This window comes from Bos grunniens, chromosome 6 (genome assembly GCF_055505025.1).
Source record: "Bos grunniens cultivar Pamir isolate PY7600 chromosome 6, Bosgru_T2T1.0, whole genome shotgun sequence".
In the NCBI taxonomy this organism is placed as follows: Eukaryota; Metazoa; Chordata; class Mammalia; order Artiodactyla; family Bovidae; genus Bos; species Bos grunniens.
Window position 1 is genome coordinate 99883174 of NC_141170.1, and position 20255 is coordinate 99903428.

Consider the following 20255-nt stretch of genomic DNA (forward strand, 5'->3'; position numbering starts at 1 on the left):
TGATGGAGAGGGAAGCCTGGCATGTTCAGTCCACGGAGTCGCAAAGAGTTGGACATGACTGAGCAACCAACCTAACTGGGCACAAGATAGAAAGTTCTTTCTATCAGTAGTTCATGTCCACCAGAGAACATTCAGTACAGAATAGGCACTAAACAGCCAAGTGGACAATATAACCCAACCAGCTTTAATGTTAGCCAGCCTCTGTCTTTGTCTGCCCAGTGCTGGCAGGATAGGCACACAAATAACAGTGACAAAGATGTAGGTGATCATGGACCCAATGTCATGGACTCCTGCTTACCAAGACTCAACTACCTATTGCTACTGTAGACTCTAATCAGACAGCAATGAAGTCAGAACTGAGCTCCCAGTACGGCACAAGATTCTTTTCTCGCTGGCAAGCTGATTATATTATTGAGCCCTCACTACCCTGAAAAGGCCAGTGGTTCATTCTCACAAGAATATATGTATATTCCAGGCATGGGTTTGTTTTTTGTTGTTTCTGTCCACAGTGCCTTAGCCAGTACACTTCTGGAAGATATAGGTACTGAGTCCACTGGTGTGAAATCCCACATAGCACTGCCTCAGAACAAGGGGCACACTTTATATCAAATTGGTGTGGGAAAGGACTCACGACTGTGGGGTCAGTTGGTCATAGCACATATTGCACTACCTAGAAGCTGATGGCCAGACAAAGCCCACTCAATACAGAGCCGAAGTGCTCACTTTGGAGATGATAGTTTGTGTGGATGACATTCCATCCTCTAGGGCACAGTATACGCACTGAATTAAAGACCTTATGTGGCATTTTGCTCCCAACAGGAAAGGAAAACAAAGGTTGGAAGAAGGAGTGGCTCCATTTACCATTACTTCCAATGACCCATTGGAAATTCTATGATTCCTATTCTCACAACTCTGGGCTCTGAGAGGTTAAGGAGGATTTAGGTTTCCAAAAAAGCATGCTTTTAGCAGGGGACTCAGTAAGGGAACCATTAAATTTTAATCTACACCCTTTGGGCTCCTTGTATCCTAGGACTAATGTGCAAGAAAACGGGTCAACATCTTGGCAGGGTAATTGACTCTAATTATGAGGAAGAGGTGGACCAGTTACTACACAATGAGGCAGGGAGGAAAATGTGTGGAGCCCAGGTGATCCAAATGGGTACCTCTTGGTACTCGCTTTCCCAAATGTTACTGCAAATGGGTAGATAACAGCAACCCCAGCCTGAGGAATGGTGACCAGGGAACCAGGACAATTGAGCATAAGGATTCGGGTCATGGCACTAGGTAAATGGCCAAGGCTGGAAGAGATGGGAGCTTAGTATGAGGCCAATCTGTTTTGGAATGCTTTCACTGTATTTGTTTCAATTTTTTAAAAATTTATTTCAAATAGTGAGAAAAATAGCTTGAAAAAGAAGTGCTAGAGGTGGCAGCTAATGGCCCATGTAGAAAAAACTTTCATAGTATCCCTGAATACTAAATTAGTTGGTACCAGGAAATGGCAACCCACTCCAGTGTTCTTGCTGGAGAATCCCAGGGACGGGGGAGCCTGGTGGACTGCCGTCTATGGGGTCACACAGAGTCGGACACGACTGAAGTGACTTAGCAGCAGCAATACTGAAGACCTTCAGGTTGCTTGCTTTTCAGTTTTTTACCTCCGTTACTTTTAGTTTTTCTTGCTTTTTTGAATTGCATAAACACAACAATGAACAAAGTGAGAAACATTTAAATTACAGGTTTGTTACATATTTTTGGCTATTTATTTGTTCATTGTGTATTTGTTCAATTCATCCTTTCTATTTACCTTCTTTTTACTTGCTGATTCTTCACAACATTACTGGTACAGGTTATGAGAAAAGAGAGTCAAAGTACTCTATTGATAAGATCAAGTACTCTATTGATAAGATCACCCATTGTTCTAGTTGAGCTTAAAAACAAACAAACAAAAAAACATAGAAATGTCCTGGCATCAGATTTTGTCTTCACTTATATTGTGAAACCACAAATAGGGTTAACGTGGCTTCAGGCTTGAATTTTTACATAATATAGGGATTCCTTGAACCTGTGTTCCTCGTGTATATGAACAAAGCCCCTAAGCAGTTAACGGACCTTCTTAAGCCCAAGTGTTCTCTATCAAGTTCAATTCTTGAGGAGCAGAGAAGGAAGCCAAAAGGGAAGGATATCATCATAGCACAATATTTGTGATTATATTTGCCAGGGAAGGCAGTGTATCTTGAGTAGAAAATGGGCTGGAGCTCAGAGGAATTGGAAGATAGCAAAATGACCCTTACAAATGGGACCTGGGGCTCTGATCCTCTTCAGACATTGCGGGGAGAAGTTTTTGTAGCTGGTTTTTCGCCTTCCCTTTTTGGAGGAGGGGGATAGGAGGATCAGGAGATACCTTTTTCTGCAATCTTTTGTTTTCTCTCATCTATTTGTTTTTAAAATAAAAAACAAAACAAAACAAAAACAACCAAAACCTGGTAGTTCAAGATCTGGCTTAAAGTGCTACAAAGGATTCCCTAAGGCTTGTAAAGCTGTTGCAGCTGACAGCAATACGGTCTGAGTGTCTAACATACAGGTCTTGAGAGTCTAACAGACTTGGGCTTAAGTAATGTTTCTGCTCTTCCAAACCAAGTGACCTTCAAGAAATAACTTAATCACTTGATTTATTCATCTTGCTGTGTCAGGTCTTAGCTTATGAGAACTTCAGACTCTAGTTGTGGTGCACATGCTCAATAGCTTAATCACTTTAAATTATAATACCCTCACCTGTGAAATACAGGTAATAACAGCTACCTTAGAGAGTTGAGAGGATTCAATAAGATCATATACCTGGGGAAAGTATTCAAAGAATTGTAGCATTTATAAAATACACTAATACTATTCAACTTATTGTCTTGGTTTGAAAGTTCAAGTACCTTTGTATTAAATAACTCTAATGGATCATTATCTTTGCGTGCATGCTCAGTTGGAGATAAGTCGGGACTCTTGCGACCCCATGGACTGCAGCCCTGCCAGGCTCCTCTCTCCATGGGATTCTGCAGGCAAGAATACTGGAGGGAGTTGCCATTTCCTTCTTCAGGTGATGTTCCCAACTCAGGGATTGAACCCGGGGGTTTCCCGTGTTTCAGGCAGATTATCTGCCACTGAGCCGCCTAGAAAGGCTTGTCATTAGCTTTATGGACTGCTTTCTCTGAAGGAATGATTTCGTTTCATGTGGGCTTCATCACCTTCCATTTTATCCTCCTTTTAAGAAGATGAAAAAGTGTTTTGAAGTATTCTCTCTGCTTTTGAAGCAGCAAATTGGGAGAGGGAAAGAAGATACTCAAATTGCTTATCTTCGTTCTAGCAAACCCTGGATTTGCAATTAATAGTTTGCATGGGAAAAATGATTCTTGGTCAGTTTTAGCAATGCCAAGCAAATCCTCTGTAGTCCAAATTTCTATTTAGTTTTTTAAAATTTGTACTCTCATTTGTTATAATTCATATTTATATATTTGGTATGTGTTAAGTATACACACACACACACACACACACAGAGATTTTCTTTACTATTTTAAGGTATAGTAAGTAGAAGTCAAAGCCTCAAAGAACCTGAATCTAAGATGTTACTTAACTCACATACCTTTGAGGGACTATGGCAGGTGCTAGGCATACTTCCATGCAAAGATTTTAGTACACTATTCAGCAGACTGGACCTTTACCAAGGACAAACATTTGAAAATGAAAGAAGAGACAATTTCAGTGTCTCCTTAGTAGAGAAATGGTTAAACAAATGGTAGCAAATTCATCAAGGGAATGCTGTGCAGCTGTTAAAAACAATGAGGAAAAGCTGTATGCATCAAGTTGGAAATATCTCTAAGACATTAAATTTAAAAAGCAAGTCTGAGAACTATGTACACTACATGACTCCATTTAGGTTAAAAGATATCACATTATCATATCCAATAATAAGTATATGTCAAATATATACATTTTATCTCTAGATTTATACCTATCCCATAGACAACAAAAACTAGAAGAATACCCATCACCTGTGACCCTGGGCAAAGAAACAGTTAAGGAGGAATTTATTGTTTTGCTTTAACAATTATGCATTATTTGAATCGCTTAGAATGTATTCCTGCTTACTTCTATGCCTTTTTGAAAAGATGAATAGACAACACATAATTGGAGTAAGATCAAGAAAACATGAATCTTTTAAAAATTATTTCTAATTATGATAAAATTAAAAAACATAAAAATTTACCATTTTAACTGTTTTTGAGTGTACAATACAGTGGTGTCAAGTTTATTCACATTGTTTTGCCACCAGTCAACACCATCCACATCCAGAACTCTTTGCCTTGCAAAACTGAAATTGTACTCATTAAGCAGTTACCCCGGAGAAGGCAATGGCACCCCACTCCAGTGTTCTTGCCTGGAGAATCCCAGGAACACAGGAGCCTGGCAGGAGGCCGTCTATGGGGTCGCGCAAAGTCGGACACAACTGAAGCGACTTAGCAGCAGCAGCAGCAAGCAATTACCCATTTGCTCCTCCCACAATCTTACTTTCTGCTCTCAAGATTTCTTTTTATTTTATTTATACAACAGAAAGTGTAAATTTTACTTTTCTTTCACTAGGGTAACACCATTTCCCAAGAAAACGATACAGCTTTCCACATTATTTCACAGCCAAAGGAACTACATCCATTTGCTGGTACTTTGGGTTCATTCTGCAATAGACAACTAGCTTCCAAGCCTCTTCACCGGGTGAACAGTTCTGGTGGCGCCTCTTGATGACGTGCCTAGTTCGCACGTGCCTGCTTTAAAAAGCCTGAGTCGGCTGCGTGCGCAGCAGCAGGAGGTTGGAGAGACACTAGGCCAAGGGTTTGCGTGGCTTTGCACCCACTGGGACCTCAACCCGAAGGGGCTCCCAACAGGAGTGTGGTGCGTGTGTGGGGCTTGCTTGTGCAACAGCTCTGACTTAGTGGAGGTTTCGTGGTTAGAAACCACCACTTTGCTTAGAAAAGCCGTTGCCATTTTATGGGTAAATCTGTGTGGTCAGCGGCGGCCCTGCTGACAGCTTTTGGAAGCCACCCACACTGGAGGATTCGCAACTTGCCTGCCAGCTACTGTTCCTGTGAATTTGACTTCTCCAGGTACTTCATATAAGTGGAATCATGAAGTATTTGTACTGTTGTGACTAGTTTATTTCACTCAGCATGTCCTCAGCCCCTGTATTATGCCCTCAAGTTTTGTCCATGTTGAATTTCCTTCCTTTTATAGGCTGAATAATGTTCCTGTGTGTGTGTGTGTGTATCAGTGTCACATTTTGTTTAAGCATTTTCTAAGTCTTTTGTAAGTGATTTTTCAATTGGCTATAATACATAATAAAAATGTGGTTAAGGGATAGTGTTCTGTTTAAGGAAGATTGGTATAATCTCTCAGAGTTGCAAAAAAATACTCCGCCACACACTTTTTTTTTTTTTTTTGGTCGTTAGGAATATTAATCAAAGAATTGGAAAACTGAATACTTGCTCCGTTAGATTGGAGAATGGATAATTCAAGTAAGACCAGACAAATATGGCATAACCTCACTATTTGAGTCTTATGTCAAGCATTTCATCACATGTAAATTTTTTAGTGCCATTGTGTTTAAACTCCTGAAGGAATCAATTAAGTGAACTTTTAGGATATTTTACAAAAAGAGTAATTAGGAAGGCAGGGCTTTAAACTTTGCCTAGTTTACCCTGTATCCGGAGACATAACTAAAACTTTATTATATAAAAGAATGGAGGAAATTGAAAACAGGATTTCAGGATGTTAACAAAACATCATCCCTGTACACATAATATTTATATTGCCAAATGCCAGTAGGAATTCCTTTTGCATTTTATTTTTGCCTAATTACTTATGTCAGGAATTTTGAGACAATTAGGAGCCAAAAAGGAAAGAAAAAACTTTGCCATGTTCTTCTCTTTAGTAAATACTTGCGGGCTAGTTGTATATAATCCACAGATTTCCAAAGGATATGCTTCAGGTGTTCTTCAAAAATAATTGAAATCTTCTGTTCTCCTTTTGTATTAATACAAAGGACACATAATAACTTACTTCCACCAATCAGGATATTATATAATTTCAGACAAGAATTGTGGTAGCTTTACCAAGGTCACCGTCTGAATTGAGGAAGGCTAGAGACCCGTCTTTTTCTCTCTGTGGCATATTCCACCTTTATTTTTCCTTTGCCCCATTTCCCTTCTTACTCTGTTCTATCTTTCTCATTCAGCCATGTAGTTGTATATCTTCAGGCTGTGATCTTCACTGGAAGTAACAGAGTAATCTTTCACTTGTTATGACTTAGAGTTAATTCTACTTTTCAGACTCATTTATTGTATCAATAATAATTACAGCTTTTTCCACTCCCAAAGGTATGAGAAAAGATATGTTTCCATATCTTGGCTATTGTGAATAAATACTTCAAAAAAGATAGGATATAGCTCTTCAGAATTCTGTTCTCATTTCTTTTGGGCTTATATTCAGAAGTGGAATTGCTGGACTGTGGGCTATATCTGTTCATTGGAAGGACTCATGTTGAAGCTGAAACTCCAATACTTTGGCCACTTGATGTGAAGAATTGACTCATTTGAAAGGACCCTGATGCTGGGGAAGATTGAAGGCGGGAGGAGAAGGGGACGACAGAGGATGAGATGATTGGATGGCATCACCGACTCAGTGGACATGAGTTTGAGTAAACTCCGGGAGTTGGTGATGGACAGAGAGGCCTGGTGTGCTGCAGTCTGTGGGGTTGCAAAGAGTTGGACATGACTGAGCGACTGAACTGAACTGGGCTAGATCTATTTTTAATTTTTTTGAGGAATTTTCATATTGTTTTCCACAGTGGTTGGACCAGTTTACATTCTCAGCAACAGTGTTAATATGGGCTTCCTTTTTAACATTTTTTTTTTGCTGGCACCTGTTCTCTCTTGTCTTCTTGATATTAGCTGTTCTAACAAGTATGAGGTGGTATCTCAGTGTGGTTTTGATTTGTGTTTTCCTGATGACTAGCGATGTTGAGCATCTTTTCCTGTGTGTGTTGGCCCTTTTGATGTCCTCTTTGAAAAAAAACCTATTTAGTTCTTTTGCTCACTTTTTAACTGGATGTTTGTTTTTATTTGTTATTAACTTGTATGAGTTCTTTATAAATTCGGGTATGAACTTTTTATCTGATACATGGTTTGCCAAATTTTCTCCCTTTTTGTAGGTAATCTTTTAATTTTCTTTTTAAAAATTTTTACCGATTACAGCAAAGTGAATTAGATATATATATGTGTGTGTGTGTGTGTATATGTTCTTTTTTCTAAATAGTCTTTTCCCATATAGGCCACTACAGAGTATTGAGTAGAGTTCCCTGTGCTATACAGCAGGTTCTAATTAGTTATCTATTTTTTAAAATTTATTTTTGATTATAGGAGGATAGCTTTACAATGTTGTGTTGCTTTCTGCTGTACAACAACATGAATAAGCTATATCCCCTCCCTCTTGAAGCTCTCTCCCGTCCTCCCCATCCCACGCCTTAGGTCATCACGGGGCACTGAGCTGAGCGCCCTTGTTATATAGCAGCTTCCCACTGGCTGTCTGTTTTACACATGATGGTATGTCAGTGCTACCCTCTTAATTGTTTCTTTTGCTCTGGGAAGCTTTTGAGTTTTGTAGTTCCACTTGTTAATTCTTGGTTTTGTTGTCTGTGCTTTTGGCATCATGTCCAAAAAATTGCTGCCAAGACCAATGTCAAGAAGCTTCTTTCCTATATTGTCTTCTAGGATTTTTATGATATCAGGCTTTATGTTTAAGTCATTGATTCATTTCAAGTTACTGTTTTGTGGGTAGTGTGAGATAAGGATCCCGTTTTTCTGATCTGTGTGACCTTCTCCAGTTGCCCCAGGATTATTTCTTGAGAACTCTGTCTTTTCCTTGTTGAGTATTCTTGGCTTCCTTGTTGAATATTGGTTAACTGTATGTGCCAGGATGTAATTCTGGGCTCTGTGTCCTGTTCATTGGTTCATGTGTCTATTTTTGCACCAGTTCCCAGTTCCATACTGTTCTTATTGCTATGGCTTTGTTGTACAGTTTGAAATCAGGAAGCACGATACCTCCAACTTTATTCTTTTTCTCAGGATTGCTTTGGCTATTCAGAGTCTTTTGTAGTTCCACACAAATTTTAGGATGTTTCTTCTGTTTCTGTGAAGAATGACGTTAAAGTTTTGATGAGAATTGCTTTGAATCTGTAGATGGCTTCAAGCAGCATAATTTAACAATATTGGTTCCAGAAAAACATCTATTTCTGTTTTATTGACTATGCCAAAGCCTTTGACTGTGTGGATCACAAGAAACTGTGGAAAATTCGGAAAGAGATGGGAATACCAGACCACCTGACCTGCCTCTTGAGAAATCTGTATGCAGGTCAGGAAGCAACAGTTAGAACTGGACATGGAACAACAGACTGGTTCCAAATAGGAAAAGGAGTACGTCAAGGCTGTATATTGTCACTCTGTTTATTTAACTTCTATGCAAATTACATCATGAGAAACGCTGGACTGGAAGAAGCACAAACTGGAATCAAGATTGCCGGGAGAAATATCAATAACCTGAGATATGCAGATGACACCACCCTTATGGCAGAAAGTGAAGAGGAACTCAAAAGCCTCTGATGAAAGTGAAAGGGGAGAGTGAAAAAGTTGGCTTAAAGCTCAACATTCAGAAAACGAAGATCATGGGATCCGGTCCCACCACTTCATGGGAAATAGATGGGGAAACAGTGGAAACAGTGTCAGACTTTATTTTTCTGGGCTCCAAAATCACTGTAGATGGTGACTGCAGCCATGAAATTAAAAGATGCTTACTCCTTGGAAGGAAAGTTATGACCAACCTAGATAGCATATTCAAAAGCAGAGACATTACTTTGCCAACAAAGGTTCGTCTAGTCAAGGCTATGGTTTTTCCTGTGGTCATGTATGGTTGTGAGAGTTGCACTGTGAAGAAGGCTGAGCGCCAAAGAATTGATGCTTTTGTTTTTTTTTTTAATTTTATTTTATTTTTAAACTTTATATAATTGTATTAGTTTTGCCAAATATCAAAATGAATCCTCCACAGGTATACATGCTTTTGAAGTGTGATGTTGGAGAAGACTCTTGAGAGTCCCTTGGACTGCAAGGAGATCAGCCCTGGGATTTCTTTGGAAGGAATGATGCTAAAGTTGAAACTCCAGTACTTTGGCCACCTCATGCGAAGAGTTGATTCATTGGAAAAGACCCTGATGCTGGGAGGGATTGGGGGCAGGAGGAGAAGGGGATGACAGAGGATGATATGGCTGGATGGCATCACTGACTCGATGGACGTGAGTCTGGGTGAACTCCGGGAGTTGGTGATGGACAGGAATACCTGGCGTGCTGCGATTCATGGGTCCCAAAGAGTTGGACATGACTGAGCGACTGATCTGATCTGATTCCATGGACATGGGGTTTAAAAAAATTGTGTCTTCTTTGATTTCTTTCAGCAAATCTTAGAGTTTTAATTATACAGATATTTCAGTTCCTTGGTTAAATTTAACTCTAAATGTTTTATTTATGATGCTATTGTGAATGGGATAGTTTTACTTTTTTTTCAGGTGATTCATCATTGTAAAGGAATGCAGCTGATTTCTGTATGTTACTTTTGTATCCTACAACTTCACTAAAACTGTTGATTAGTTCCAAGAGTTTTTTTGTTGCTGACCCTTTGTAGTTTTCTATATATAAAATCATATTATCAGCAAAAAGTAATAGTTTATGTCTTCCTTTCTGACTTAGATGCGTTTTATTTCTTTATCTTGCCTAATTGCCCTGGCTAGAACTTCTGTACTGAATTGAATAAGAGAGGTGAGAGTGGGCATCCTTGGCTTGTTTCTGATCTCAGAGGAAAAGATTTTCAATTTTTTCCTCTGTTGTGTATGGTGTTAGCTGTGAGTTTGCCAAATGCGACTTTTATTATGTTGAAGTGTGTTCCTTCTATACCCATTTGTTAAGAGATATTTTTTTTTATCATGAAAGCATATTATATCCTGTCAAATGCTTTTTTTGTGTCTATTATAATGATTATGTGATTTTTTAAGTTTTTTGATGGGATAAATTATAGTAATTGACTTTTTTATGTTGAACCATTATTGCATTTCAGGATGAGTCCTACTGAGCATGGCACATTATATTTTTACTGTGTTCTTAAATTCAGTTTGCTAATATTTTATTGAGAATTTTTGCATCTGTGTTCATCAGGGGTATTGATTTATAGTTTTCTTGTGGTTCCTTTACCTGGTTTTGATGTTAAGGTAGTGTAATAGGGGTGGGATGGAGCATGGCCTTTGGCCTGTGTGGCAGTGGTCTCCACAGTAGCAATTTTCTTGGGTTGCAGTCTGTAGGACCCGGCCCCGCATTTACTTGCTTGTCCCCTTCCCTGAAGCAGTTGCGAAGCAAGGTCTGCCCAGCAGGGCACTGAGGAGGGGGACTGGAAGAGAAGGCTGCAGCAGCATCAGGCACACGCAAAGCTGCACACACAGCTTATTGCTTAGGTGAGTCTGGGCTGTTACAGAATGCAGAGTAGGTGCATGAACAGGTAGACCAGCAGACTGGCAGAGATGGTGATGCTGTGTCTGACCATGAGTTAGGGAGACCCTCTGTTGGTGTGAAAGTCCAGTTTAAGATGCTGTGGCTGGAACATTGTGACCTGACCATGACCTGACCCACGTGAACAGCTGCAAGAACAAAGGATCAGACACCAAGAATTTTGCAACAACTAAGCACACCCCTCCCTCACCTTGCCTGTAAGAGGGCTTTGCTGAAAGCCTTTGAGGAGTGCGCAGTTTTTTAAAGGCATGAGCCACTCGTCTCTCTGCATGGCCCTGCAATAAACCTCTTTTGGCTTCAGATGCCAATGTTTAGGTATTGTTTGTCTTCACTGTGTGTTGGGTGCACAGACTTGCATTCAGAAACAGTAATGCTGGCGTCATAGAATGAATTTGGAGGTGTTCTTTTCTCCTCCACATTTTGGAAGCATCTGAAAAGGATTGGTGTTAACTCCTCTTTAAATATTGGCTAGAATTCACCAGTGAAGCTGTTTGGTACTGGAGTTTTCTGTGTTGGGAGGTTTCTGTTGCCGATTAAATCTCTTTACTCATGATTGGCCTCCTTATATTTTCTATTTCTTCCTGATTGAATCTCAGTAGGTTGTGTTCCTAGAAATGTATCCAGTTCTCCTAGGTTATATAACTTATTGGCATGTAATTATTCACAGCAGTCCATGTATTTCTGTGTAGTATTAGTTGTAATGTTGCCTCTTCAATTTCTAATTTTGTTTAAGTCATCTTTTTTCTTGGTTAATCTTTCCAACGTTTGTCTATTTTGTTTGCCCTTTCAAAGAACCAGAACACGCTTTTGTTGTTCCTTTCTATTGTTTTTCTGGTCTCTATTTCATGTATTTCTTCTCTGAGCCTTATTGTTTCCTTCCTTCAGCTAACTGTGTGCTTGATTTGATCTTTGTCCAGGTCCTTGAGGTGTAAAGTTAAGTATTTTAATCAAAATCCATGTAATTTCTTAATATATGCATTTATTGCTGTAAACGTTTCTCTCAAAATGCTTTTGCTGCCTCTCACAAGATTTTATATATTGAATTTCCATTTTAATTTATTTTAAGATAATAATTTCATTTTTGATTTCTCTTTTTGACCAGTTGGTTGTTTAGAAGTGTGTTACTTCGTTTCTGTATGTTTGTCTTATCACTTTCCTGTTGTTGATATCTAGTTTCATATCATTGTAATCAGAAAAGATGCCATAATTTAAGTCTTCTTGAATTTGTTTATATTTGTTTTGTGTTCTATTATAGATGTATCCTGGAGAATGTTCCATGTGCCCTTAAGAAAAATATGTATTTTGCTGCTGTCGGATGAAATGTTAAGTGTATATCTGCTGAGTTCATTTGTTCTAAATTATTGTTTGGGCTTCCTGGTGGCTCAGCTGGTAAATAATCTGCCTGCAATGAGGGAGACCTGGGTTTGATCCTTGGGTTGGGAAGATCCTCTGGAGAAGGCAATAGCTACCCACTCTAGAATTCTGGCCTGATTAACTCCAACATTAATTGTTGATTTTCTGTCTGGGCTGTCTATTGTTTCCTGATAGTGGGGTATTGAAATCTCCTAATATGATTGTATTATTGTCTAGGTCTCTCTTAAGATCCATTGTATTTGCTTAATATATTGGTGCTCAGTGTTAAGATATATATATATTTATGAGCACATATATAATTGCTACATCTTGACGTCTTAACCCCTTTTTCATTTTATAATGATCTTGTTTGTCTCTTGCTACCATTTTTTGACTTGAAGTCTGTTATGTTTTATAGGAGTCTGGCTGTACCCACTTTCTCTTGGTTTCTTCTTGCTTAGACTATCATCTCAGTCCTTCCTTTGAGACTATGTGTATCTTTAGAGTTGAAGTGAGTCTTCTGTAGGTAAAATGTGGTTGGATCCTGTTTTTTAATTCATACAGTTACTCTGTATTTTTTGATTAGTGAGTTAAGTCTATTTACATTTAGAATGATTATTTATGTAATAATATAATACTGCCATTTTATCTTTTCTGGTTATTTTGTATCTCCTTTTTTTTCCCCTTTCTCTTTCTAGCTCATTTGTATGTTGGTGGTTTTCCATAGTGATTTATTCAGTCTCTTTTTTTATGTTTTGTGTCTCTGCTGTATAGTTTTGCTTTGTGTTACCATAAGGTTTACATAAAACATCTCGTAAATAAAGACCCCTTTTTATGCTTTATAGCAACTTACTTTCAATCATAAAGGTTCCATTATTGTTCCTCTTCTATGTTTTGATGTCACAAATTATCTCTCTTTAAGCTTAGTAAGTATAGTTATTTTAAATTATTTTCTTTTAATGTTTATGCTTAAATTAAGTGTTTAACACACTTCTAAAATAGAGGCTTTATTTTATATTAAAATTTATAATAAAATTAGAATATTTAAACATATTAAAGTTAAAATATATTTATTAAATTATAAATTATTAATTTATAAGTTAATTTGGTACATTTTATAAATTTATAACTTAAGTTATATTAAAATACATTTTATATTATTTTATATTAAAGGGACCTTATTTTATATTAAACTGGGGCTTTCCCAGTAGCTCAGCGGTAAAGAATCTGCCTGTAGTGCAGGAGCTGTAGGAGATGCAAGTTCGATCCCCTGGGTTGGGAAGATCTCCTGGAGAAGGGAATGACAAGCCACTTCAGTATTCTTGCCTGGAGAATCCCATGGACAGAGAAGCCTGGTGGGCTACAGTCCATAGGGTTGCTAAGAGTCGGACATGACTGAGCGACTAAGCACACACACACAAAATAAAGTTATACTTTTCTAATTCCAGCTGTCTATATATCATCTTAATCTAAGTTTTATGTACTTTTGAATTCATTTCAACTTGAAGAGTTCCCTCCAACCTTTCTCATAAGGTACATCTGGTAGTTGTGAATTCCTGCAGCTCTTTTTTTGTCTGGGAAAGCTTTTATTTTTCCTTCATATTTGAAGGATAACTTTGTTGGATAGAGTATTCTTGGCTGGCAATTTTTATCTTTGAATAATTTGAATATATCAATCTACTTTCTCGTGGCTTGTAGATTTTCTACTGAGAAATCTAATAGTGGCCTAAATGGGAGTTCTTTGTAGATTACTTTTTTCCCCTACATCTTAAAAAAAAATTTCTTCATCATTAACTTTGGCAATTTAATTATGTGTCTTATAAAGTCTATTTATATGGAGATAATAAAGTGTTCTGTTAGCTTTGTGGACTTGTATTAATATATCCAGTTTTTTCTCCTAGTTTAGAAAGTTCTCAGCTATTGTTTTTTAAAACAAAATCTCTGTCCCCTTCGTTTTTCCTTCTGTAAACCCATTATTCTTATGTTGGATTTTCTAAGGGAGTCTGATGACTTGCGTAGGGTTTCTTCACTTAAAAAAAATCTTTGTTCTCTTTCATCTTGCATTTGAAACATTTCTCAATTCCTAACTTTCAGGTTGCTTATTCTCTCTTCCATCTGATCTGCTCTGTTTTCAGTGCTTTCTAATATATTCTTCATCACTTTCTCTTTTTATTGTATTCAGTTTTTCAGGTCCATCATTTCTATTTGGTTCTTTTTTAAAATTTACATCTCTTTAGTAAAGTGTTAATTTAATTCCTGAGTTCATTGCCTTTTATGAATATTCTTGTAATATGTTGAAATTCTTCATAATAACTGAATTCTCTGTCATATTATAATATTTTGTGTCCAGATTCAGTTGCAGGAAAATTGTCATTTTGTTTTTGTGATACCATGATTTTTCATAGTGCTTGATGAAATGTGCCTCTGCTGCTGCATTTTAATTAGCAAGCAACTTTTATTTTAGGTGTTAAAGTGAAAGTGAAGTCGCTCAGTCGTATCTGACTCTTTGCGACCCCATGGACTGTAGCCTACCAGGCTCCTCTGTCCATGGGATTTTCCAGGCAATAGTACTGGAGTGGATTGCCATTTAAGGCTGTATTTAATTCTAACAATTCAACAGGTTGTCAATTAGAAGACTTTCTTTTGTTTTCCAGAAGGTGGCACTAGAGCACAAGTTTTTGGTTTCTGTTACTGGTACTGCAGATGGTGACTGCAGCCATGAAATTTAAAGACACTTGCTCCTTGGAAGAAAAGCTATGACCAACCTAGACAGCATATTAAAAAGCAGAGACGTTACTTTGCCCACAGAGGTCTGTCTAGTCAAAACTATGGTTTTTCCAGTAGTCATGTATGGATGTGAGAGTTGGAAATTCAAGAAAGCTGAGCGCCGAAGAATTGATGCTTTTGAACTGTGGTGTTGGAGAAGACTCTGGAGAGTCCCTTGGACTGCAAGGAGATCCAACCAGCCCATCCTAAAGGAAATCAGTCCTGAATATTCATTGGAAAGACTGATGCTGAAGCTGAAATTCCAGTACTTTGGCCACCTGATGGGAAGAACTGACTCATTGGAAAAGACCCTGATGCTGAGAAAGATTGAAGGCAGGAGGAGAAGGGGACGACAGAGGATGAGATGGTTGGATGGCATCACCGACTCAATGGACATGAGTTTGAGCAATCTCCTGAAGTTGCTGATGGACAGGGAAGCCTGGCATGCTTCAGTCCATGGGGTTGCAAAGAGTCAGACACAACTGAGCAACTGAACTGAACTGGTGCTGACGTGTAGCTAAAGTTGGGAGTGTGCCAATTTTTTCTTTTTTTTTTTTTTAAAGCTGGCATTAAAAAAAAATAAAGTTAGTGGCAAGAGTTGGGGGAGGTGTCCTTTTAGCACTTGGGTTCTTGCCCAGTAGGGGGAGTTCCAGAGGGAGTGGAGGAGTACATGTCCATAGGCAGACCTTTTGCTGACGTCTTGGGGAGATGGTGTGAAATGTGTCCCTTCAGGTCTCTGTGTGCCTTCCTCCCTTTACTTTCCCTCTGCCTAGTCATGGAGACCTCTTTTCAGAAACCTGATTGCAGGAGAGCAGTGGGACCTTCTACTGCAGCTCTTGTGGCCAGGCAGGATTTTAGCTTACCTGTCCTCTGCTAGAGGAGTTGCCACTGCCACTCGTGATGGTGTCACTGCCACCACCGCTGGCCCAACGCTACTGCTGCCGCACCTTGTTTGACTCTGTATCCTCCTCCCTGGCCCAATCCACCCACTTTTGGGTGCATTTCTGAAGTGTTCTGGTGTGTTGTGTTAAGGAACTTGGATGGGTTATAGATATCCAATTAGTTTTAAATTGAAGAGGAGAGAAAAAAGAACAACTCACACCAACCACCATGATGCTGCCCCCAGTCTTCTCAAATCATCATTTTTAACCTCATAATGTGGCTAATGAAATGCCATCTCTACTATGCTTTCAATGATAGGCTTTCATTATTCATGTAATATTTAGAGGGTTGTTTCTTTTTAAACCAGTTGTCTATGTTGTTAATTTGGTTAGAAATAAAGTTAATGTTGATAAAATTAGAAATAGAATTTCATGAATTCAGTTAACTGAGCAAATTAATAATATATTATTTTGAAATACTCAAAAACCATATGCATAAACTTCCATCAGGATATTTTGTTATATTTTGTATATATTTTGATATATTTTGATATATCAGAGAGAATTTGATCACATCACATAGTATGAATTAGGGATCCAGTAATCATCCTTATAATAATTAAAATGTTAATTTCTTTTCTGTTTTTAATGAAAATAAAAATATAAATTCTAATATGTTCTTTATATGTATGAAAAGGGCATCTTTCACACCCAGCCTTAGAGACATCTATAGAATAAAATCCACACTCGTCAGTGTAACTGTTATTTGGGGTCGGTGTTGCATGATCTGTATTTTTCACCAGTTTCCTTTTAGCCTGCTCAAGTGTTTATAATTAACACAGGTTTATAGCTTATAGTTGGGTCTTGCATTTGAATTTAACAATATTTTTCTTTTAATTGGAGTATTTAGACCATTTATATTTAAATGTAACAATTTGTTCAGCTTTTAAATTTACCATCTGTTTGTTTTCTCTTTATCCCATCAGTTTTTTTTTCTTTTACCATTTTATTATTTTCTTTTGAATAGAGGTTTTAATGTGTATCTTTAATTTCAATATTGATTTATTTACTTTTTTTGTATTGGTTTTCAAATTTTATCTTTATTGCAATCTGCCCTCCAATATTATATCACTTTTTTATAATAGTATACTTCCATTCTCACTTACCATTCTTGGTGCTCTTGTCATGCGTTTCATTTTATATTTGTTACAATATGTTATTATCTTACTTCAGTGAACCATAATTTAAACCAAAATTTAGAATGAGAAAAAATTTTATATTTACCACATGCTTGGGCTTCCCTGGTGGCTCAGATGTTAAAGAGTCTGCCTGCAATGCAGGAGACCCGGGTTTGATCTCTGGATTGGGAAGCTGTCCTGGAGAAGGGAATGGCAACCCACTCCAGTATTCTTGTCTGGAGAAGTCTATGACAGAGGAGCCTGGCAGGCTGCAGTCCATGGGATCGCAAAGAGTCAGACATGACTGTGCGATGTCAGACTTGACCAACACTTTCACACTCTCACTAACATTTTCAGCACCATTACTGCTTTAGTAGAGCTCTAAATTTTCATCTATAATACATTAAAATGTATTATAATATTTTTATTTCTGCTAAAATTTTTTTTGTAACATTTCTTATAGTGCACTGCTGCTGCTGCTGCTCAATCGCTTCAGTCGTGTCCGACTCTGTGCGACCCCGTAGAGGGCAGCCCACCAGGCTCCCCCGTCCCTGGGATTCTCCAGGCAAGAGTACTGGAGTGGGTTGCCATAGTGCACAGCTGTTGGTAACAAGCTCTTTCTGTTTTTATTTACCTTAAAGAAGAGCTTTGTCTTTTGCCTTTCTTTTAAAAAATATTTTTATAAGGAAGTTGTTCCTTTTAGTAGTTTAAAGATGTTTCATCTCATCTGGATTGAATATTTTATGAAGCGAAATCTGTGCTCATTTTTGTCGTTATTCTGTAGTGTTTTAGTGTGCTCCAGAGAAACAGAACCTATAGGATAGATGGGTAAATAGATGGATAAACAGGTAGGTTGATGAGGCAATTTATTATAGGAGTTGGCCCAAGTGATAATTGGAGGCCAAGAAGCCCCCAATTTGTTGTCTTCAAGATGGAAGCCTCAGGACACAGGTAGTATAGTTCCAGTTCAAATCTGAAGGGCTAAGAACCAGGGAAGCCAATTGTGTAAGTCCTAATTTGAATCCAAGGATCTAAGAACCAGGAGGACCTATGTAAAAGGACAGGAGAAAGTAGATATTGCAGCTCATGCATGAAAGCAAATTCTCCTCCTTCCACCTTCTTGTTCTCTTCAGGCCTTCAGCCAATGGGATGATGTCTATCCACATTGATGAGGGTGATCTTTTCAATCTGCTGATTCAAATGTTAAACTCTTTTGGAAACACCCTTACAGACACACTCAGAGATAATGTTTTACCACCTATCTGGGCCTCGCTTAGCCTTTGAGTTGACATAAATTAACTGTCACATGTAGTTAAAATGGTTTTTTCCCCCCTCTAACACTTTTTTTTCTTTATTGCTAGTTTTTCATGAGTGGATTGTGATATGTATGATTTTTATTGTGTTTATCCTGTATTGGTTTCATTTGGCTTCTTGCCCCCTCACACAAACATTTTGCAACTCCAGTTAAATATATCTTCAGGCCTTTTAACATTCTTCTGTAGGTCACTGGAGATCTTTTTATTTTGTTTTTAGTCTTTTATTCTCTCTTATTCAGAATGATAGTTTCTGTTGCTATGGTCCAAGGTCACTGATCTTTTCTTCTAAAGTGTTTAAGCTTTTACTGGTTCCATGCAGTAATTTCTTTTTTTTTTTTTATTTTTCATATCTCCCATGTCTCTCATGTCTATATTTATTTATTTGTAATGGCTGTTTTAAAGTCCTTGTCAGCTAATCCATCATTTCTGCCATCATTGATGAGAATGTTTTTATTTTTTGGTTTTTCTCTGGGTATGTTTATTGGCATAACCTGCCATTCTGTGGGGCATAGTTAATGTTACATTATTGAATATCTGGATTTTGTTCTGGCATATTAGCTTGTATAAATAGTACAGTTATACATTAGCTAAACCCTTTGAGGATTATTTTTAAAATTTTTTAAAGCATGCTTCAGATCAGATCAGTCGCTCAGACGTGTCCGACTCTTTGAGACCCCGTGAATCGAAGCACGCCAGGCCTCCCTGTCCATCACCATCTCCCGGAGTTCACTCAGACTCACGTCCATCGAGTCAGTGATGCCATCCAGCCATCTCATCCTCTGTTGTCCCCTTCTCCTCTTGCCCCCAATCCCTACCAGCATCAGAGTCTTTTCCAATGAGTCAACTCTTCGCATGAGGTGGCTAAAGTACTGGAATTTCAGCTTTAGCATCATTCCTTCCAAAGAAATCCCAGGGCTGATCTCCTTCAGAATGGACTGGTTGGATCTCCTTGCAGTCCAAGGGACTCTCAAGAGTTTTTTCCAACACCACAGTTCAAAAGCATCAATTCTTCGGTGCTCAGCCTTAGAATAGTCTAATAATAGATTATGTTTTATGCTAAGATGTGTCCCTTATGGGATTTCTACTGAATGCTTAGTGACCAGTGATGAATCTCTACTTTCACTGGTCAGAGTTTGAATATCTCCCAGCTCCAAAAAAAAGTTTTGGAATTGGTTGCTTACCCCTTAACCTTTTTATTTGCTCAGTCTCACAAAATTTCATCATATACTAGAGTGTCTTAGTATTCAGTAAAATGCAAGAGTGAAAAAAAAAAGATGAAAGTGTTAGTCACTCAGTTGTATCCAACTCTTTGCAACATCAGGGACTGTAGCCTGTCAGACTCCTTTGTCCATGGAGTTCTTCAGGGAAGAATGTTGGAGTGGGTAGCAATTCACTTCTCCAGGGGATCTTCACAGCCCAGGGATTGAACCTGGGTCTCCTGCATTGCAGGCAGATTCTTTATCATCTGAGCCACCATGAAAACCTCAAAATGTCAAGACATCCTTGAATATTGCTAAAGCATCTTTTTCAGCCTGTAGCTCCCTGCTGAAAGTTTCATCTATAATTCCAATTACTTCAGGTTTCTTGATCTCAGACAAGAAAATTCAGTAGACTTTTGGGTTTTATTTGGGCTTCTTGTGCATTATGTTCTGGAATGTTACTCCAGGCAGAAATCTGAGACAATTGCAATGGTCATCTTATTTATTTTTCTTCTCTCAGCAATCACAGTCTTCTTGCACTTTGGATTATTAAATGTTTGAAAATAGTTGTTTCATATATTTTGTCCAGCTTTCTAGTTGTTTACAATAATGGGGATTAAGTCTTTTCATGTTACTTCTCCATGGCCAGAAATTGATGCAATTTGGATAATTTTTTTTTTAAAGAAAAGTTTCATTTCATTTGATTTTCTTAAAAATGTGTCTAGGTGCAGATTTATTTTTATTTATCCTACATGTTACATGTTATGAATTTTTATATATGCAGAGTTGTGGTCTTTATCAGTTCTCAAAACTTCTTTATTATCACAGAATTACTCTTCTCTACTTCCTCTATTCTTTCATACTGTTACTCTGACTAAGCTATTTATTGAACTTTCTTATTCTGTCTTACATTTTTCTTTTTTTT

The 20255-nt window shown here is 38.0% G+C and overlaps 1 long non-coding RNA gene across 14 annotated transcripts in view; it reads left to right on the top strand.

The window, feature by feature from the left end:
- The first annotated feature begins 1236 nt into the window (after positions 1–1236).
- Positions 1237–20255, top strand: part of LOC147371092 (uncharacterized) — a 385877-nt gene continuing 366858 nt past the window's right edge. For 5 of the 14 annotated variants that reach the window (XR_015165810.1, XR_015165808.1, XR_015165807.1 and 2 more), the window contains exons 1-3: positions 1264–1284; positions 2969–3082; positions 4624–5141. This is a non-coding gene — a long non-coding RNA (uncharacterized LOC147371092). Of the gene's footprint in view, positions 1285–2968; positions 3083–4623; positions 5142–20255 lie in introns of all 14 variants that reach the window. The other 9 variants (XR_015165809.1, XR_015165819.1, XR_015165820.1 and 6 more) reach the window with 6 other exon arrangements.